The sequence below is a fragment of the Thamnophis elegans genome, chromosome Z, assembly GCF_009769535.1.
Source record: "Thamnophis elegans isolate rThaEle1 chromosome Z, rThaEle1.pri, whole genome shotgun sequence".
Lineage (NCBI taxonomy): Eukaryota > Metazoa > Chordata > Lepidosauria > Squamata > Colubridae > Thamnophis > Thamnophis elegans.
In genome coordinates, this window is record NC_045558.1 from 74,514,563 (window position 1) to 74,531,603 (window position 17,041).

General features: G+C 40.8%; 1 protein-coding gene across 1 annotated transcript in view; it reads left to right on the top strand.

The window, feature by feature from the left end:
* Nucleotides 1-17,041, top strand: part of HECW1 (HECT, C2 and WW domain containing E3 ubiquitin protein ligase 1) — a 169,866-nt gene that overhangs the window by 37,731 nt on the left and 115,094 nt on the right.

A 17,041-nucleotide genomic window follows, 5' to 3' on the forward strand; every position in this document is an offset into this window, starting at 1 on the left:
TTGTCTAACAAAATATAGCATTACAGAGATTTATGCCTTTTGCATGATATCATAGATTTCACTATAAATCGGTAAGATAAGGTTTCACCGTAACTTAGTTTTTTGTTCTTGACTGACTTCTATCCTGAAATGTTTTTTGCAACTCCTCAGTTAATAGAAGAAAACTTCACTGAACTTAGTGCGGGTGATTTTTGATTAGACATGTTTGATATTGCACTCAAGGATTGCAAATGTAAACTATTTACAAGGAAATAAGCATTAAAGCATAAGCATCAGCACAAAAGGAATTATTTCCTCTGTAGAGAATTATACTATAAATTTGATACTTGGGTAAAGTAAGCTTTTAAAATAAAATGGGATAACCTGGGATTTGTTGGGTTACTCTTTCAGAGATAGTTCCTTGTCTGAACAGAGAAAGAAAATGAAATAAAAGCAGTGGGAATGGAAGCGACTTCTGGTTTCCTGCTGCTTTTCCCACTGACACTCCCAGAAGTTGTTAAGAAGCATCAGAAATCACTCCTCCCTTCCTCAACTGATGTTCTGTTATTTTGCTGAGAGGAGAGGGAATAAAGGGAACCATGGACAATTAGGAAATGCATCGCTGGTCTCCATTCTTGTGTATACCCAAGGGCCCTTTCTTTCCAGGTAAAGAAGATAACTCACCTTTAACTGCTTGTGCCTTCTAGCTTACCCTATCTCACATGCAGGCATCTGAGTCACTTTCCTATTTTTTCTCTTTGCCTACTGCTGTAAAGTGATTTCAGATTTCAGACTGTGTTCCGAAGCAGCAGATTGCCACTCAACTGTCAGGCCTTTCTGCCAATTGATTGGGTGCAGGAGTTAAAGGAAAGTAGGAAAGAGGACATTTTCCAGTAGAATGGAGGGAGGGGTTACACATAGTATAGTCAAAGCCTGATTGGTCCATAGACTGAGGGAATTTTCTTTAATATTCCACCATTCCCTATTGGCTCCCAGTTTCCTCTCAGTCTTTTGGTCCAAGATTTGTAAATTTTATTAGTATTTGTAGGCCGCCCTTTTCCCTGAGGGGACTCAGGGCGGCTCACATAAAATCGGGGAAGGGGAATACAGACGTTAAGATAGAGACATATAATAAAATAGTAAGCAACATACATTCATCATTCGGGAGGGGTAACTATCCTTGTCCCCAGGCCTGACGGGCGAGCCAGTTCTTAAGGGCTGTGCGGAAGGCCTGGACGGTGGAGAGGGTGCGAATCTCTACGGGGAGCTCGTTCCAAAGGGTCGGGGCTACTACTGAGAAGGCCCTCCTCCTTGTAGTTGCCAGCCGACATTGGCTGGCCGATGGAATGCGGAGGAGGCCTAATCTATGTGATCTTATTGGTCGCAGGGATGTAATTGGCAGAAGGCGGTCTCTCAAGTATCCAGATCCACTGCCATGTAGGGCTTTATGGGTGACTAATAGCACCTTGAAGCGCATCCGGAGATCAACAGGTAGCCAGCGCAGCTCGCGGAGGATAGGTGTTATGCGGATGAACCGAGGTGCACCCACAATCACTCGTGCGGCCGCGTTCTGTACTAGCTGAAGTCGCCGGATGCTCTTCAAGGGCAGCCCCATGTAGAGCACATTGCAGTATTCCAGCCTAGAGGTCACAAGGGCCCGGGTGACTGTTGTGAGAGCCTCCCGATTCAGGTAGGGTCGCAACTGGCGCACCAGGCGAACCTGGGCGAATGCCCCCCTGGTCACAGCCATTAAATGGTGGTCAAACGATAGCTGTGGATCCAGGAGGACTCCCAAGTTGCGAACCCTCTCTGAGGGGTATAAAATTTGACCCCCCAGCCTGAGAGATGGAATATTGGTCGAATTTTTGGGAGGGAAACACAACAGCCACTGCTTTGGCTCCTAGATAGGAAATATTGCTAAATTCTTTAAAAAATTTAATTTGAATAATTGACTACTCTAAAATTTCTAAATTAATTGGCTGCTGCCCCCAGGGACCGTTGTTAGTGTTCCATGCAAGGTAGGAGAGCCTGCCTGGCATTTTCTCTCCTACCTTGTGAGATGAGGAGCCCTGTCCGATCCCTGGGCCAGCGGGGGTGACAGGCTTCAACCAGCAGCTGTGTGGGAGCGAAGAAGAGGCTACGAGCCGGTCAGGACTCATTCAAGTGTGCCGGGGTTGAGAAAAGTGAGCTGCGCCTTTAAAAAGGCTAATTGCGGCTTCATGGCACCGCTGGAGCATTGGAGTCTTCTTTCGAGCCGCAGGCTTCAAAGAGCACAGCCGCGGCTCGTTGCAGCGCTTTGGGCGAGTTGGAGCCTCCAACGCCCGACGAACAACTACAGCTGGTCGGCGTGAGCTGTGGCTTGAGAAGGCAAGCCGTGATTTCAAAGTGTTGGCAGCGTGATCGGTGGCCATTTTAACTAGTCACGTGGAGCAGACATTTTAGAATGCCTTGTGGCCTACACCTCAGATCTGCATCACGGCCACTAATCAAGGCCGGCAGGTCACTAATTAAAACCTACTGTCCTCAGCTCCCGAGGGCGCAGGCATCGGTTGGAGCCACTGGTGGCCGTCTCTGCTCCAAGGGCATGTGAGTAGCTGCCATGGCAGCAACCGGATCTGAATTGTCACAGGCTTCATCTGAGGCTCAAAGTGAGATTAGGAAGGGGTTAGTGACAGGCCTAGAACCAGGGCTGCGGCCTCCAAGCCTTTGGCCGCCCAATGCCCCTCCAGAGCCACAGCTAGTGATGAGCTGAGAAGACAACGCGCACTGGAGAAAACAATTGCTAGAGTTGAGAGATGGGCCCAGAACACTAGGCCTGATTCCGCCAGCAGATCCAGGTCTCCCATCAGGCCCGCCTCTCTTCAATCTGGCTCTCCACCCAGGGGTTTTAGCCCATCTTCCCCTTCAGTTTCCTCTGGCAGGCCTTGCAAACAATTGAGACAGGGGGTTTCCCCTTCTCCTTCAGCCTCCCCAAGGGCTATCGAGGGTGATGGGGGGGATCCCTTGGAGGGCTCCTCTAAAGATTACTATCATACATCTGGGTTAGCTCCTCAAGGACCTCCAGTCCCGGGTCCATCTCAGGATGACCTGGAGGACTTGAAAGCATAAAGAGTATCATTTCTACAGCAATTACAAGGGGCATTGCCACAGGTCTGTCCCAGAGAGAAAGGGCCTTTCAAGGTGGCAGGCCCCAAATGGACTCCCATTACTGGGAAGCCTCTTCTGCTCCTCACAGACAAGACCATACTAAGCCTACTTCCCCCTCCACGGTCAGTGAAGATTCCATCCTTGGAGGGGAGGCTCAGCAGGAGATGGGGTTCTCAGTGAATGAGGAGTCAGACCCCTCCTGACCCCCCAGCATTTCCTGGTCTTTTCCCTCCCCTGGCCATGTTCAAGACCCTTTTGCATAAGGCCAGAAAGACCACTAAGATAGGAACAGGGGACCCAGCGGTCTTCCAGCATAGGTACCCGAATCTGGTAATGTTTTCCAATATCGCTATGAACAAAGAGGAGGTGCCTGCACCACCGTTGTTCCTAGAGGTGGTCAAGAACCAGTGGGCCCGTCCATCAACTTTTCCCAATCTGGGGAGCAGCGATTGCCGCTTCTACAACATGGAGCAGACCCTGCAGCTGCCAGCGATAGATACACCTGTAGCTGCCCTGGTCTCTTCCTTTTACGTAGTGTCAGAGATGCAGCTGACAAAATGAAACCGGAGGACAAGCTTGCAGAACTTACACTTCGTAAGAACTTCAATGCTTCTGCTTGGGCAATTAAATCCGCCACCCCAGCCTCTTACTTTAACTGCACAGCTGTTATGTGGCTATGCCAACTACAGGAATGCATCCCGGTCCAAGATGAGCGGCTGTTGCAGGACATAACTAAGATTATAGTTGCAACTCAGTTCTCTGCCAATGCAACTCTGGACTCCATTAAATATGCTTCCAGGGCGATTTCCACCTCAGTGACCTCCAAACGGTTGCTTTGGTTATGCAGCTGCCAGATGGATAACAAAGCTAAATGGAACCTGGCGGCTGCTCCGTACACGGGCACCAATCTCTTTGGGAAAGCACTAGATCTGATCCTCATAGAAAACAAAGATTAAAAAAGGTTCTTCCCTTGAATGCCAAAAAGCCAGATTCTCACCCAACACCATACCACAGGAGCACCTACAGGGCACCCGAGACAGAACAAGAGCATAGGTATCCTCATTATAGATCAAATAGGCACTATCAACATCCCTTTTACCAGGACAGGAGCAGGTACCAGGGCCAGTCCAGGCAGCCCTTTTGTGTTTGTGTGGGGGGTAATTTCCCGCAAAGGGAAATTACTCCAATCCGGATCTCCCCATAGGCGGTCACCTGGCGAAATTCACGGATCAGTGGGATCAGATAATGGCCGATGCCTGGGTCAGATCCACAGAAGCGGCCTCCTGGAATTCCTCTCCCCACCCCGAAGTTCTTCCAGACCTTTCCTCCGTCCTGGGACCCAGAAAGATACCACCGGATGGATCTCATCATAGATCATCTGCTGGATATTCGGGCAGTGAAACCAGTCCCATGGGCGGAACGCAGTTTGGGTCATTACTCCAATCTGTTTGTGGTCCCAAAGAGCTCAGGGGGCTGGAGGGTGATTCTAGATCTCAAACGCCTGAACCGATTCATAGTTTACAGGCAATTCAAAATGTCGTCCTTCACATCCATTCTTCAAAGGGATTCATCGGGGAGATTACCTGGCCTCTGTGGACCTCACAGAGGCCTACCTCCACATTCCTATTCTGCCAGCCCATCGCAGATATCTATGGTTCTCACACAGGGATCTCCATTACCAGTACCGAACTCTCCCTTTCACCCTTATCTCAGCCCCTTGCACCTTTACGAAGGTCCTGGCGGCATTGGTGGCTCACCTGAGATCTGCCCTGGTGAGGCTCCAATGTTACCTCAACGATGTGTTAGTTCAGGCCCAGTCTCGTCCTCAGGCAGTCCTCGACCTCCAACTCACCATCCAGACCCTCCAATCCCTGGGATTCTCTGTCAACTTTCCCAAAAGTCACCTCTCTCCTTCCCCGAGGATACTCCACCTGGGGACATGATAAACTCTGTAGAGGGGGTGATTCACCTTTCTCCAGACTCACTGGTCAGTCTTCAAAAGCTGGCAAACCGGGTGCGCAGATGTCAGTCAGTTTCCATCCTGACCTTGTCCCAGTTGCTTAGCAAGATGGTGTCGTATATAGGGATAGTGCCTTGGGCCCTCCTCCACTCTTGAACTCTCCAGTGGGCTCTCATCCCATTCCAGCAGAGACGAATGAGCAACTCCCTATGATCCGTCCTTCTGGTGGCTCTCCCCCGTCTTGAATCAGGGCTGTGCATTTTAGGAGCCAGACCGAGTGACGATAACTACGGATGCGAGTTTGTTCAGTTGGAGGACCTTGATGGACTCCAAACTGGTGCAAGGTCATTGGACTGCCTCAGACCTACGCCACAACATCAATTGGCTAGAGCTGAAGGCGGCTCGCCTGGCCCTCCGATACTTCAAAGACTCGATCGTGGGGCATCATGTACTTCTCCTGATAGACAATGTAGCCACAAAAGCCCAAATAAACCATCAGGGGGATACTCATTCCTGGAGTCTTTGGCTAGAAGCTCTGAAGTTTGGATCTTGGGCGGAGAGAGACTACCATCAGTGGTCTCGGAACACATCTTAGGCACAGCCAACCATCAGGCTGATTTGCGCAACAATCAACAATGGTGAATGGCAACTTCAACCCAAGTTATTCCAGAAGATCTGCCTATGGTTCGGAACTCCACTGGTGGGTTTGTTTGCCACCCCGGCGAACTCTCAACTGCTGAGATTCTTTTCCCGTTTCCAGACTTGACTGCGGAAGACACAGACGCTCTCAGGAGCAGATGGCCTCCGGGCCTCCTTTACGCTTTCCCCCGTCTTCCACTCATCCTGGGGACCCTGAGAAAGGTAGTGGCAGAGAGGGCTCATATCATCATGTGGCCCCATATTGGCCCAGGCGGCCTTGGTTTGTGGACCTTGTCCAGCTGTCCATATCTCCCCGTGGAGGATCCCTCAGAAGGAGATCCCCTTGTGCCAGGGTGTCCTAATGCCCCAGTGGCACCACTTGACTGCCTGGCACTTGAGCGGCGGCTCCTGAGGAATGCTAACTTATCCTCCCAAGTCATCGCAACCATAGAGGCCTCAAGACGGCTGTCAACCATGTGAATTTACAATTCCACATGGTCGGCGTTCATCAAATGGTGCGAACTCCTCAATATCTGTTCAACTGAGGCTTCAGTGGCTCAGATAGTCAATTTCCTTCAGAAAGGTCTCGACGGGGGCCTTTCACATAACACTCTGTGCCAGCAAGTGGCAGCCCTAACTTCAACCTCCACCCTCCCCCAGTGCATAGGTTTCCCACTTGGGATTTGCCCTTGTGCCCAGGGCCTTGACTGGGACCCCCTTTGAACTGTTGTAGACGGCCCATCTCAGGTTCTTATCTCTAAAGGTAGTGTTTCTGGTCGCTGTTACGTCGGCCAGGCACATTTCTGAACTGGGGGCTCTATCATTAAAGGATGACCTCTGTCAATTTCACCAGGATAGGGTGGTCCTTCACCTGGACCCAACCTTTCTTCCAAAGGTCAATTCCCCCTTTCACAGGGTGCAAGAGATCATGTTGCCTAATTTTTGTCCATCCCCCTCTCACGAGAGGGAGCGTCTATAGCATCGCCTCAACATCCGCCATGCCCTGCGCATCTATCTCAGGTGTACATCAGAGGTGCGCAGATCTGAGGCCCTCTTCATTTCATTTCAGCTGGGTTCCTTGGGGGCCTGGGTATTTTCTGCCACAATTGGCCTGTGGTTAAGACAGGCCATTGTTGCTGCCTATGAGTCATCTGGTCAGACTCCTCCCTTGGGGATCATGGCGCACTCCACGCGGAGCGCTGCCACCAGGGCGGTGTGGGCCACTATGGCCCCGTTTGAGGACATTTGCTTGGCGGCCACCTGGTCGTCTCCAACACCCTTTATCCAGCACTATTGGCTGGATATGTTTGCTTCTGTAGAGGCATCCTTTGGACGCAGGGATCTACAGCAGGTAGCAACCATCCCTCCTCCTAGGTCCTAGTTTCCATCCTGGGACTAAGCTTGGGTACGTCCCATGTGTAACCCCTTCCTCCATTCTACTGGAAAAAGAATGTTGGTCGTTACCTGAACATGTCTTTTCTGTAGAATGGAGGGAGGGGTTACAACCTGCCCTAGTTAGCTATAGGGTCAGCCAGGTGGAGGGCCAGGAGGTCCTGTGGTCTACTTGTGTTTTTGTGGGTGCCGTCCTTCGACCTCGAGGAACTGGGAGCCAATAGGGAATGGTGGAATATTAAAGAAAATTCCCTCAGTCTATGGACCAATCAGGCTTTGACTATACCATGTGTAACCCCTCCCTCCATTCTACAGAAAAGACACGTTCAGGTAAGGACCAACGTTCTTTTGCCCCCCCCCCCTCTTCTCTTGTACCACATAATCAATGGATTTTCGGGAAGTATATTCAGAAGGCATGGAGGCACTTCCCCAAATTTAATTCCCATGGGAATCATGGCTTCTAACATTCTGTAAACCTGAGCTACCTTTATTGAATATTCTTGCCCAGTTGTTGCCCTATTGAAGATTACAAACAAAAAGACAGAAGTTTTAATAGTACATGGATAAAGCAATGGGTACAAGTGAAAGTAAAGAGTTTATCTTTTTTATTAATTATTATTTCTAGATTACAGATTAGGACCATGCAAAGATTGCACAATCCTTTCCAAAGAAATAAATCAGAGTTCTACAAATATCCTTTCTTGATTCACTCCAGGAGCTGTACAATCTGACACAATCTATGCATCTGCCATATGGTTTGAAAAAAAATGCAGCTGTTCTCTTAAAAAAGATTCTTGTAATATAAAACAATTTAGTTCCTCCCCCTTTCAAGGGGATGGAACAAAAGCTTCTGCTATTCTTTAGTTGAGAAATTTATCAGGTAATACCCTGCTGTTGTTATAACTGTTTCCTGTTATGTTTAATGGAAAGGATTATATTGCAGCGAGCAGAAATTTTTTAAAGCTCTTCTGCCCCAGGCAGCTGACTAACATGTTCTCTCTAAAGTTATCCAGTAGAAGATCCAAAGAGGCTTCTTGTCCAAACATTGTCACTATCTCAATTCTAGAGAAAGTGAACCTAGGGTGGTCATTAAGAATGGGAAAGAAAGATTAACCTTTCTCTCACCAAGGATCATTGTGAATTTCCCCCCTTTATATTAGCAATCTGTTTTTTCCAAATATGACTGTCATCCTTTGTCTTAACACTATTTTTTGTTCTTGGTTTCTGAATCTTGGAAAGTATTTGTTCAGAACATTTCCACCAGGGGTGGATTCACTCAGGGATGCGCTTCGGGTACATACATGCGCTTCAAGCGTGTGCATGCTTGATGCGGGTATGCGCACATGCGCAGTAGTAAAAGAAACAAGACAGAAGCTGTTTGGGGGCATGGCAGTATGAATTACTACTCGGCTGAACCGGTCTGAACCAGTAGGAACCCACCTCTGATTTCCACCATATTCAAATTTGCATTCACAATTAGATTGAAAACTGGCCTTGCTCTGCTCTCCTTTGTTTCTTTGCCTAGCTCTTCTCTATCCTGCCTGTATATTTATTAGGCTTATCAGGTCAAGTTATAAGGTGATTGATTCTTTTTAGTTAGTGCTACTAAATAGATTAACACATCATGTTCTAATAATAAAATACCAATCTCTAAATTAATGCAGTCACATTAAAGCATTTAACTACCTGTGATTTGTTTGATTTAAAAAAGTTATGCATTTGAATCTGGATATGAAACAAGAAATAATACTAGGATTTTATTGAATGTTTCAGTTTAATATTGGAATATAAAATTAACCAGATAAAACTATCATTGATAAAATCTAAACTTTAATAGAAGTTAACATGCTGAATAGAGTTAATAAACCTAAGATGCTACTACAGTATGTACACCTCACAGAAGCATCTGTTTTTCTCCTTGTCTAAAAATATTGTTGTCTTTCCATTCTAAAATTAAATTCCATTCTCAAATTAAATTACTCAATTTATAATCTTAACACACACAGTACATAATTATACTAATTTAATTTATTGTTTATATTCATACTACACATTATAGTGCACTCTGAACATTTTTGTTGGTTGTTTAATCCAATCTTCTTCCTACCACTTCTGTCCATCATGACATTTTATATATTTTTCTTACTTTTTTCAATATAGCTGCCAGGCTGCACTAATTGTCATATGCCAGACTTTGGAACAACATAATTAATGGAGAAGATATACTGGGGGATAAGGGAAGGACTTCTATTACCTATTTTAAATCTTATTTTTCTTTGTCCTTGAAAATTTGTAATAATATCAAAAGATCTCTTTAGCACAGGGGTGTCAAACTCGATTTCATTGAGGGCCGCATCAGGGTTGTGTTTGACCTAAGGGAACCAGGGTGGGTGTGTCTAGCTTGATGTAACTAATGTTGGGGTTGTCTATAGTGGCCCAAGCATTCTGCCAGCGAAAACGGGCCCCTGAGTTCTGTTTTCAACTGTGACGGCTTCCTGCAATCTGCCAGTGAAAATGGGTGACCAGATGATCACCTGCAACCCTCTGCCAGTGAAAAGGGAGCTTGGGAGGACCACATGTTGCCCTCACAAGCTCCATTTTTGGCTGCAATATTCCTGCAACACTCTGTCAGAGGAAACTGAGCTCCAGAGGAGCTCCATTTTCATTGACAGAGGCACCATGGGCCGGTCGATCATTGTTTCCAGGGAGTCCCATGGGCCAGATCTAAGCAACCCATGGGCCAGATCTGGTTTGCGAGCCTTGAGTTTGACATCCCTGCTTTAGCACTTCAACTGGAACCAGGATGCAATAGGGGGAAGTATTATGTACATAATTCTCATTTAGAACATTCTATTTCTGTCACACTCTTTTAGAAATTACAGTGATGTATAAGTAGTTCTTGAATTTTCACTCCTCATTCAGTGATCGTTCAAAATTACAATGACATTGAACAAGGAGGAGCTTCTTCATGATTGATCTGTGAAAGTTGAGACTGATCATGATTTATAGTAAGCCACCCCCCCGCATCTTGCAGCTCTTATGGCCTACCCACATCTCTAGCACCTATTTGTATTTCCCAGCACCTGCCCCCAACCCTCATTGACCCATCTTCACTTCTAGTGGGTCCCAATTGCCATTGTAACCCAAGGACCACCTGTATTTAATAGTTTCTCATTCTTTTACACTAAACATTATAATTCCGAACAACTTTGATATAATTATCAAACATCATCCCAGCCTGTCAGAAAACATGTGTACACTTGTGGTCTTGAATAATTGTGTTTTAAAGGCTCTTTCAAACATACTACAGGGTTTTGTTGTTGTTTTATAAAAGAGAAAAGAAACTGAACTCATTAATTCCAACTTGTCCATTTGTAGATAAATCCTGTTTCTATTCCAATTTTGCTAACCTAAACTCTGTAGTTGCTAACATTGTGAAAAGTTACCTATTATTTCTGTTTAAAATGAGCAAAACCTTTGACTAAGGTTTTCATTTTCTTTTCCATTTTTTATTATTTCTCAATTAACAATTTTAAGCTCTAATTATAATGGCAGAAATGTATCATACAGAAAGCAAATTCCTTCTTTATCTATTGTATCCCCTCATCTCATTTACATTTTCTCCCTCATTTCAAAATGTGCATAACTTACATGCGAATAAAAGTAAAATCAATATACAATAATTAAAAGAGGGGGGTAGCAAGAAAGCAAGGGAGCATAGAAAGATGTCTGCTACTGTTAATGGTACTGTAATTTAATGGGTTTTAAATTTTCTGTGTTTGAAGAAAACTTTTTATATGAAAACAGCTGATTGGAACTCCCTTAAGTTTCTCTACTGCTCTGCTTCTAAGGATTATAGATGATATTTAGGACATATTTTATTCACACTGAGTATATTTTCCGGTGCTTGTAAATTGCAGAAAAAGATCAAAACATGTTGGTTTTCAGAGGAACTTATTCACCATTCCTGATTTTTTTAAATGAAAAATTATATACTTCATATACTATTGTTACTTAGAATACAGACTGCTGATACTAAGACACTATTAAGCTTTAAATATTTAGTGTGCCCATCTGTTTATAGCAGTATGCTAGTTTCAGAAAATTTAATAGGTTAGATTTTTTGTACAGAATATTTACATACTAAGTAACAAGCTACTGTGCTGAATTGTCATTCCAATTCTAAATAAAGCTGTATAAGGTAACTCCTTTAAATTGAAAAATCAACCTCAGCCACATTTGGCATGATGCAGTTATTTTGACATCACCAATCTTTTATCATGGTTTATAAGTCAGTAAAGCTGTGGGAACTGAGCTGTTGAAATTGCTATGAAGAAAATAAATGTTTTTAAGTCAGACCTGATCTCTAGCAGCTATCTGAAGTATTCCACAGTTTTTCTAGGTAGTATTTTTAGAAGTCGTTTGCCATTGCTTTCTTCTAAAGGCTGAAATTAATGGCTTTCTTTTCGTTTCTTTTTTTTAATAATTTTTAAAATGATACAATTTTGTTGTATTTTAGTACAATGACAATAAAGATTATACTTATAACATCCAAAAATGCTTGGTGGACAGTATATTGTCTGGGTCAATATACTTTACACACAATTCTGATAATGATACTACTATTTAAATATACGTAATCATAAACTTTCAATTTCTAACATTTGTGTATACATAGTAATTATAATGTGTTCTATTATATTTCAGTATACATAATACTATTTTCCCAATTTCTATTTTCTACTTCTTTTTTCTAACACTTCATATAATAATCGCCATGTTAAAAAATATTCTATATCTATCCATCATCCCTTTCCCGTTTTACTTCTTTTTTTCAGACGAACAACTTTTATTAAATGCATATATAGTTTCGTGAGTAACAGCTCCCTTCCTCACTCCTTTTATAAAACAAAGTTTCTTATTTTTTTGTTGCATAATTAAAAATTATTTTATGAGCAAAGTGTTGTCTGGATTTCCCCTTTAATATTTTCACATATTCATAATTCATTTTACATTATATTTCCATTTCCAATTTTTGCCGTATTACTTTTCTTCTCTTGTTTTCCAACTTTTAATTTTTATTATATAAATAAAGAATATCATTTTTTCTTCCCTTTAAAAATAAACCAAATTTATCATTCCCTTTTCATCTATTTTCTACAAGTAACATACGTCTTCAATTTCAGATTTTTATATAGTAAGCTTTTAACACAATTACTTTGCACACTTAAAAGTATTAATATAGCTCACACATGTCTTAATTAGGTATATACTATTGCCATGTTTAAAATATTTCATTTCATTCTACTAGTTACATTTCATTCTATTAATCTCCAATTCTTAGATTTTCTTTTCTCTTTTTCTTCTTTTTATATGTCTTATATCTTCTCTTCTGATTTTTTTCTATTATTTTCAATAGGTTGTTTGAATGGCTCTCCTTCAAATGTTCCTTTTCCACCTCCCATTATTTCTCTTTATTTTTGGCTAATTTCTTTTTTGGATACCCTTTTCCTTTTTTCCTCTCTACTCTTTCCATGCCTCTATAAATCTCAATAGCATTGTCCCACTGAGTTTTGTTTCTCATTTCTTTTTCTACCTTGTTAGTTTCTTGTTCATTTGCATTCCTTGTCTGTTCCTCTCCTATCTCCTGTTTCAACAATTTTTCTGGATCCATTACTAGCTCTTTATTACCTTTTAATGTTGCTCTTGCATTTTTTAAACATTTCCCTTGCCCTTTTTAGAATTTTAACTCTTATTAACTTCTTGGTGAATCTTTCATGCTTCTCCTCTGGTATTTTGTGACTTCTTTTATCATGTTTACTTAATCTAAACATTTCATCTGCCACAACATCCATCTCTTGCTGTTGAATCTCTAGAGTACCCATTTGTAATTCCCCCATCATTTTCAGGAGATCTTTCCCTTTATTCTCTTTTATATGTTGAATTTTTAAGGGATATTCTATCTGTTCCATATTAGAAATTATTCCTATCTCTTCTATATCTTTGTCTACTTGAATCAATTTTGATTTTTTCTCCTCTATTCTTTCCTCAGATGTTTCAGATTCTTTTCTGATCTCCTCTATTTTCTGAATTTTTTGTTCATTTTTTATTGTCATTTGCTGGGGGGTTTCTAGACTCACACCCATATCCTGCATCAATTCTATCATCTCCCTATGATTCCTTGTTAATAAATCTTCCTTAATACATTGAAACATCAATAATATTTCTTTATAAACTACATTTGTTTTCCTCTATTGTAACATTTTGTGATGATGTAATAAACTAATCTCTGCTAATCACTGCTCAATATTCCACCAAAATTTCAATATCCCGGTTTCCCAGAAACACCAACAATGCCAATATTAGTAAAATTTACACAGTCCTGGAACTGTTCCTCAAAATCCCCTAAATTTATAGTCCTTAATTTTTCTTTTTTTTTGCTTCGTAGACTGTTCTGTCAAATGATCTTAATAATCCAAATTGGCCCACCAAATTTTCCCAAGTGCCTTTAATCCACAAAGTCAGATATTCAGTCTCAAGGATGTTTCTTGTTAATTGTAATCCACCTTGCCTTAAAAATCTTCAAACGGCTCCCTAGTACTCCCAGGCAGTCAAAACTCCAGTTGATGTGGAACCAAAATAAAAAGGCCTTCCGGGTGTTGTTTACCTTTCACTATTTTCTTTCTTCTCCTCTTTGTTATTCTTGAATTATCAAATAATTCTTGCATTCCCCGGTTATTCCCACCATATACTAATATAATATCGTCTTTGACCAGTAGGTGGCACCATCGCTCTAAGTTCCAGCATTAAACACAGCAAAAATAAAACAGCTGACTGCCAAAGAGAAAGATTGGTTAAAAAATAAAAAAGCAAAGTTCCTCTTTCTTTGTACAATATTATCCACAAATTGAACCACTTTTCATGCTACTACCAGTTCCAGTCTAGTCTTTCCAGTCACAGTCTTCCATTAAAAGTTTGTTTCCCTTTAAGGTCTATAATCTTTCTCCATGTACTAAATCGCCCCTTTCTTAATGATTTGGAGAGTCTTTTTTTCTTAAAAATTATTTTATTTGGGTTTAAGTCTCTAGTATAGAAATTGAAAATTGTCTCACCCAGTTTCAATCCTCTGCCCACAAACCACTCCCACACATATTCTTCTTGACCTGGTTGTCACAGCTTCGGTCTTGCCAAAATGATTATCGTCTTTGTTGCTGATCAAGGGGGTTTTCTTTGAATTAAACAAGGAAATTGCTGTTTGCTCATGATCTACAAAGCATCTCTCCTTTCTTCATCACCCCTCCAGGGTGGCTTTGGCCCAATAGGATCTCCTGGGAAGCAGGTATTGCCTGGGTTTTGTGGTGCTCTATGGAGCTCCGCTATCCCATAACCGTCCTGCTGCAACATCAACCGGTCAATCTCTCCCTCCAATCTGGCTTTCATGCGATCAAGAAAATTAGTAAATGAAAGCCTGAGTTTTTAGTTCATATGCATTTAAAGTGAAACATGTTAGCATTCTAAAACAGACACAATAATTGATGCTCCTTGACTTTTTTCCTTGGCATGAGTGACAACAGATAGATAAATCAGCTTTCCCTATACAAAAACTATCTTCTATCTTTTTCTATTCAATCCATTTTCAAATACCTTCAAGAAGGTATCATTAAAATTTCTATCATTAGATATATCATTATAGAAGTACTTTTTATTCCTTCTTTATATTAATTATGTATTTTGGGCCCATTTTGTAACATTATGTTGATAAAATACATAGTATTTAATACATTTTTTTATAATTGGCCTTGAACTGTAAACAAATAAACCAAAGCTGAGAACTACTGTTCCTGTCCTAATGTTTGATTGATAGTTATATACCTCAGGTACACTGATCTGAGTATTGTTTCATTATGATTCACCATAAATTTTATATTCTGCATTTCTTTTTCACTGCATCAAAAAGTACTTTGGGTGATTTTGTCATCAGTCATCAGTTAGGAGATATTGTGTTGCCACAAGAGACCCAAGTCCAGTCCTCTATGAATTCTATTACCATTATCTAGGACCAGTTTAGCTTTGACCATTAGTTTCCTAAATTGTTGTGTATATGTAATAATAATAAACACTTGTGTGCTTTAATTGAATTACTTTTGGCAGATATTAGGTTGCCTTTTAATTGAAATATTTGGAATAGCAAATTCATTTTTGGTTCTCATAAAATGATAGCCCATATCAGTATTCACCTCGTTACAAAATGGTGCCCATTTATCAAAAGGAAAATTGGTGAAGTTGTTCAATATAAGTTCTCTCTAAACCTTTCCTGTATTACTGGTACTTCAGCAAAACTTTCACCTCAATTTATTATTTCAAAAAATATATACCAAAAGTATCAAAAAAGTATCAAAAAAGTAGTACATAGTTTGTATTCTAAAATTAAAATTAGAAATAAAATTATTCTAAAAGTATTCTTACAATGAATATGAAGCAAGTGGGTGCTTTACTTTAGAGTTTGCGTGCTTCCATTTTGTTTTTATTTAAAGTAACCTTTTGAAAATTCAGATGGAACACAAAACATGACAAGTACCAAAGGAAGTGTTCATGAAAACATTACTACTATAAGCATCATAATGCAAGTTCAGGTAATCCTTGTCTTATAACTGTTCATTTAATGACCATTCAAATTTACAAAAGCATTGAAAAAAGTGACTTATGAACGTTTTTCACACTTATGATCGTTACAGCAACTCCATAACCAAGTGATCAAAGTTCAGACTCTTGGCTACTGACTTGTTTGTTTGTTTGTTTGTTTATTATTTGGAAAATTTATATTGCCATCTACTCACTCAAGGCGGCTTACAGGAAATTTATGATGGTTGCAGTGTCCTGGAACCATATGGTCACCTTTTAATCTTAAAAACTGCAGTGATTCATTTAACAACTGTGATTAGAAAGGTTATAAAACGGGGCAAAATCTACTTAACAAATGTCTCACTTAGCAACAGAAAGTGTAATCATATTAAACTGCCTTGGGAGTAAGTTTATATGGCAAATTTGAAAAAAAAAATAAGGGAAATGATGCTGAAAAAAAAGACCTGGTGTTATAAAACACCATAGAACTTAATGCAGAAGTCTGAATAATTTTCTATCAGTTAGTATGAATCACATGTGCCTTTTTCAAAGGCTATCCATCATAAATATAAATCAGTTGCCATGTGTCTGAAATTTGATCACATGACTATGGTAATGCTGCAACGATCATAAATATCAAAATTACACAATGGTCAGCAAAACTTCTATTGTGCTCAACAAGAGTAACAAATATGGAATCAGGCCCATTTTTTCAGAAATAATTTCTTAAATTTGAATATTTATTATATTTTTATCTAATTATCTCTAAGTTCTTAATCTCCATTTATATACCTTCTCAAATTAGCCTACCAAAAGACAAAAATCCTTGATTTACAACAGTTATTTAGTGACCGTTGAAAGTTACAGCACTGAAAAAGTGACATGACTTTTTCATACTTATGACCATTGCAGCATTCCCATGGTCACGTGATCAAAATTTGAATGCTGGACAGCTAGTTCATATTTATGATTGCAGTATTCCAGGGTCATGTGGTCACCTTTTGCAAACTTCCGACAAGCAAAGTGAATGGGGCAACCAGATTCACTTAATAATCCTGTTACTAACTTAATTGAAGTGATTCTCTTAACTACTGTGGCAAGAAATGTCATAAAATGGGGCAAAATTCACTTAACATCTGATTCACTTAGTAACATAAATTTTGGGCTCAATTGTGGTCATAATTCAAGAACTACCTGTAATTGTATTATCTTTAAAAATAACTTTTTAATTAGATTCATTAATTTTTATTTAATTTGAAGAATTATTTGAGTGCATGAATTATGTACTCAAAATGAATTTTC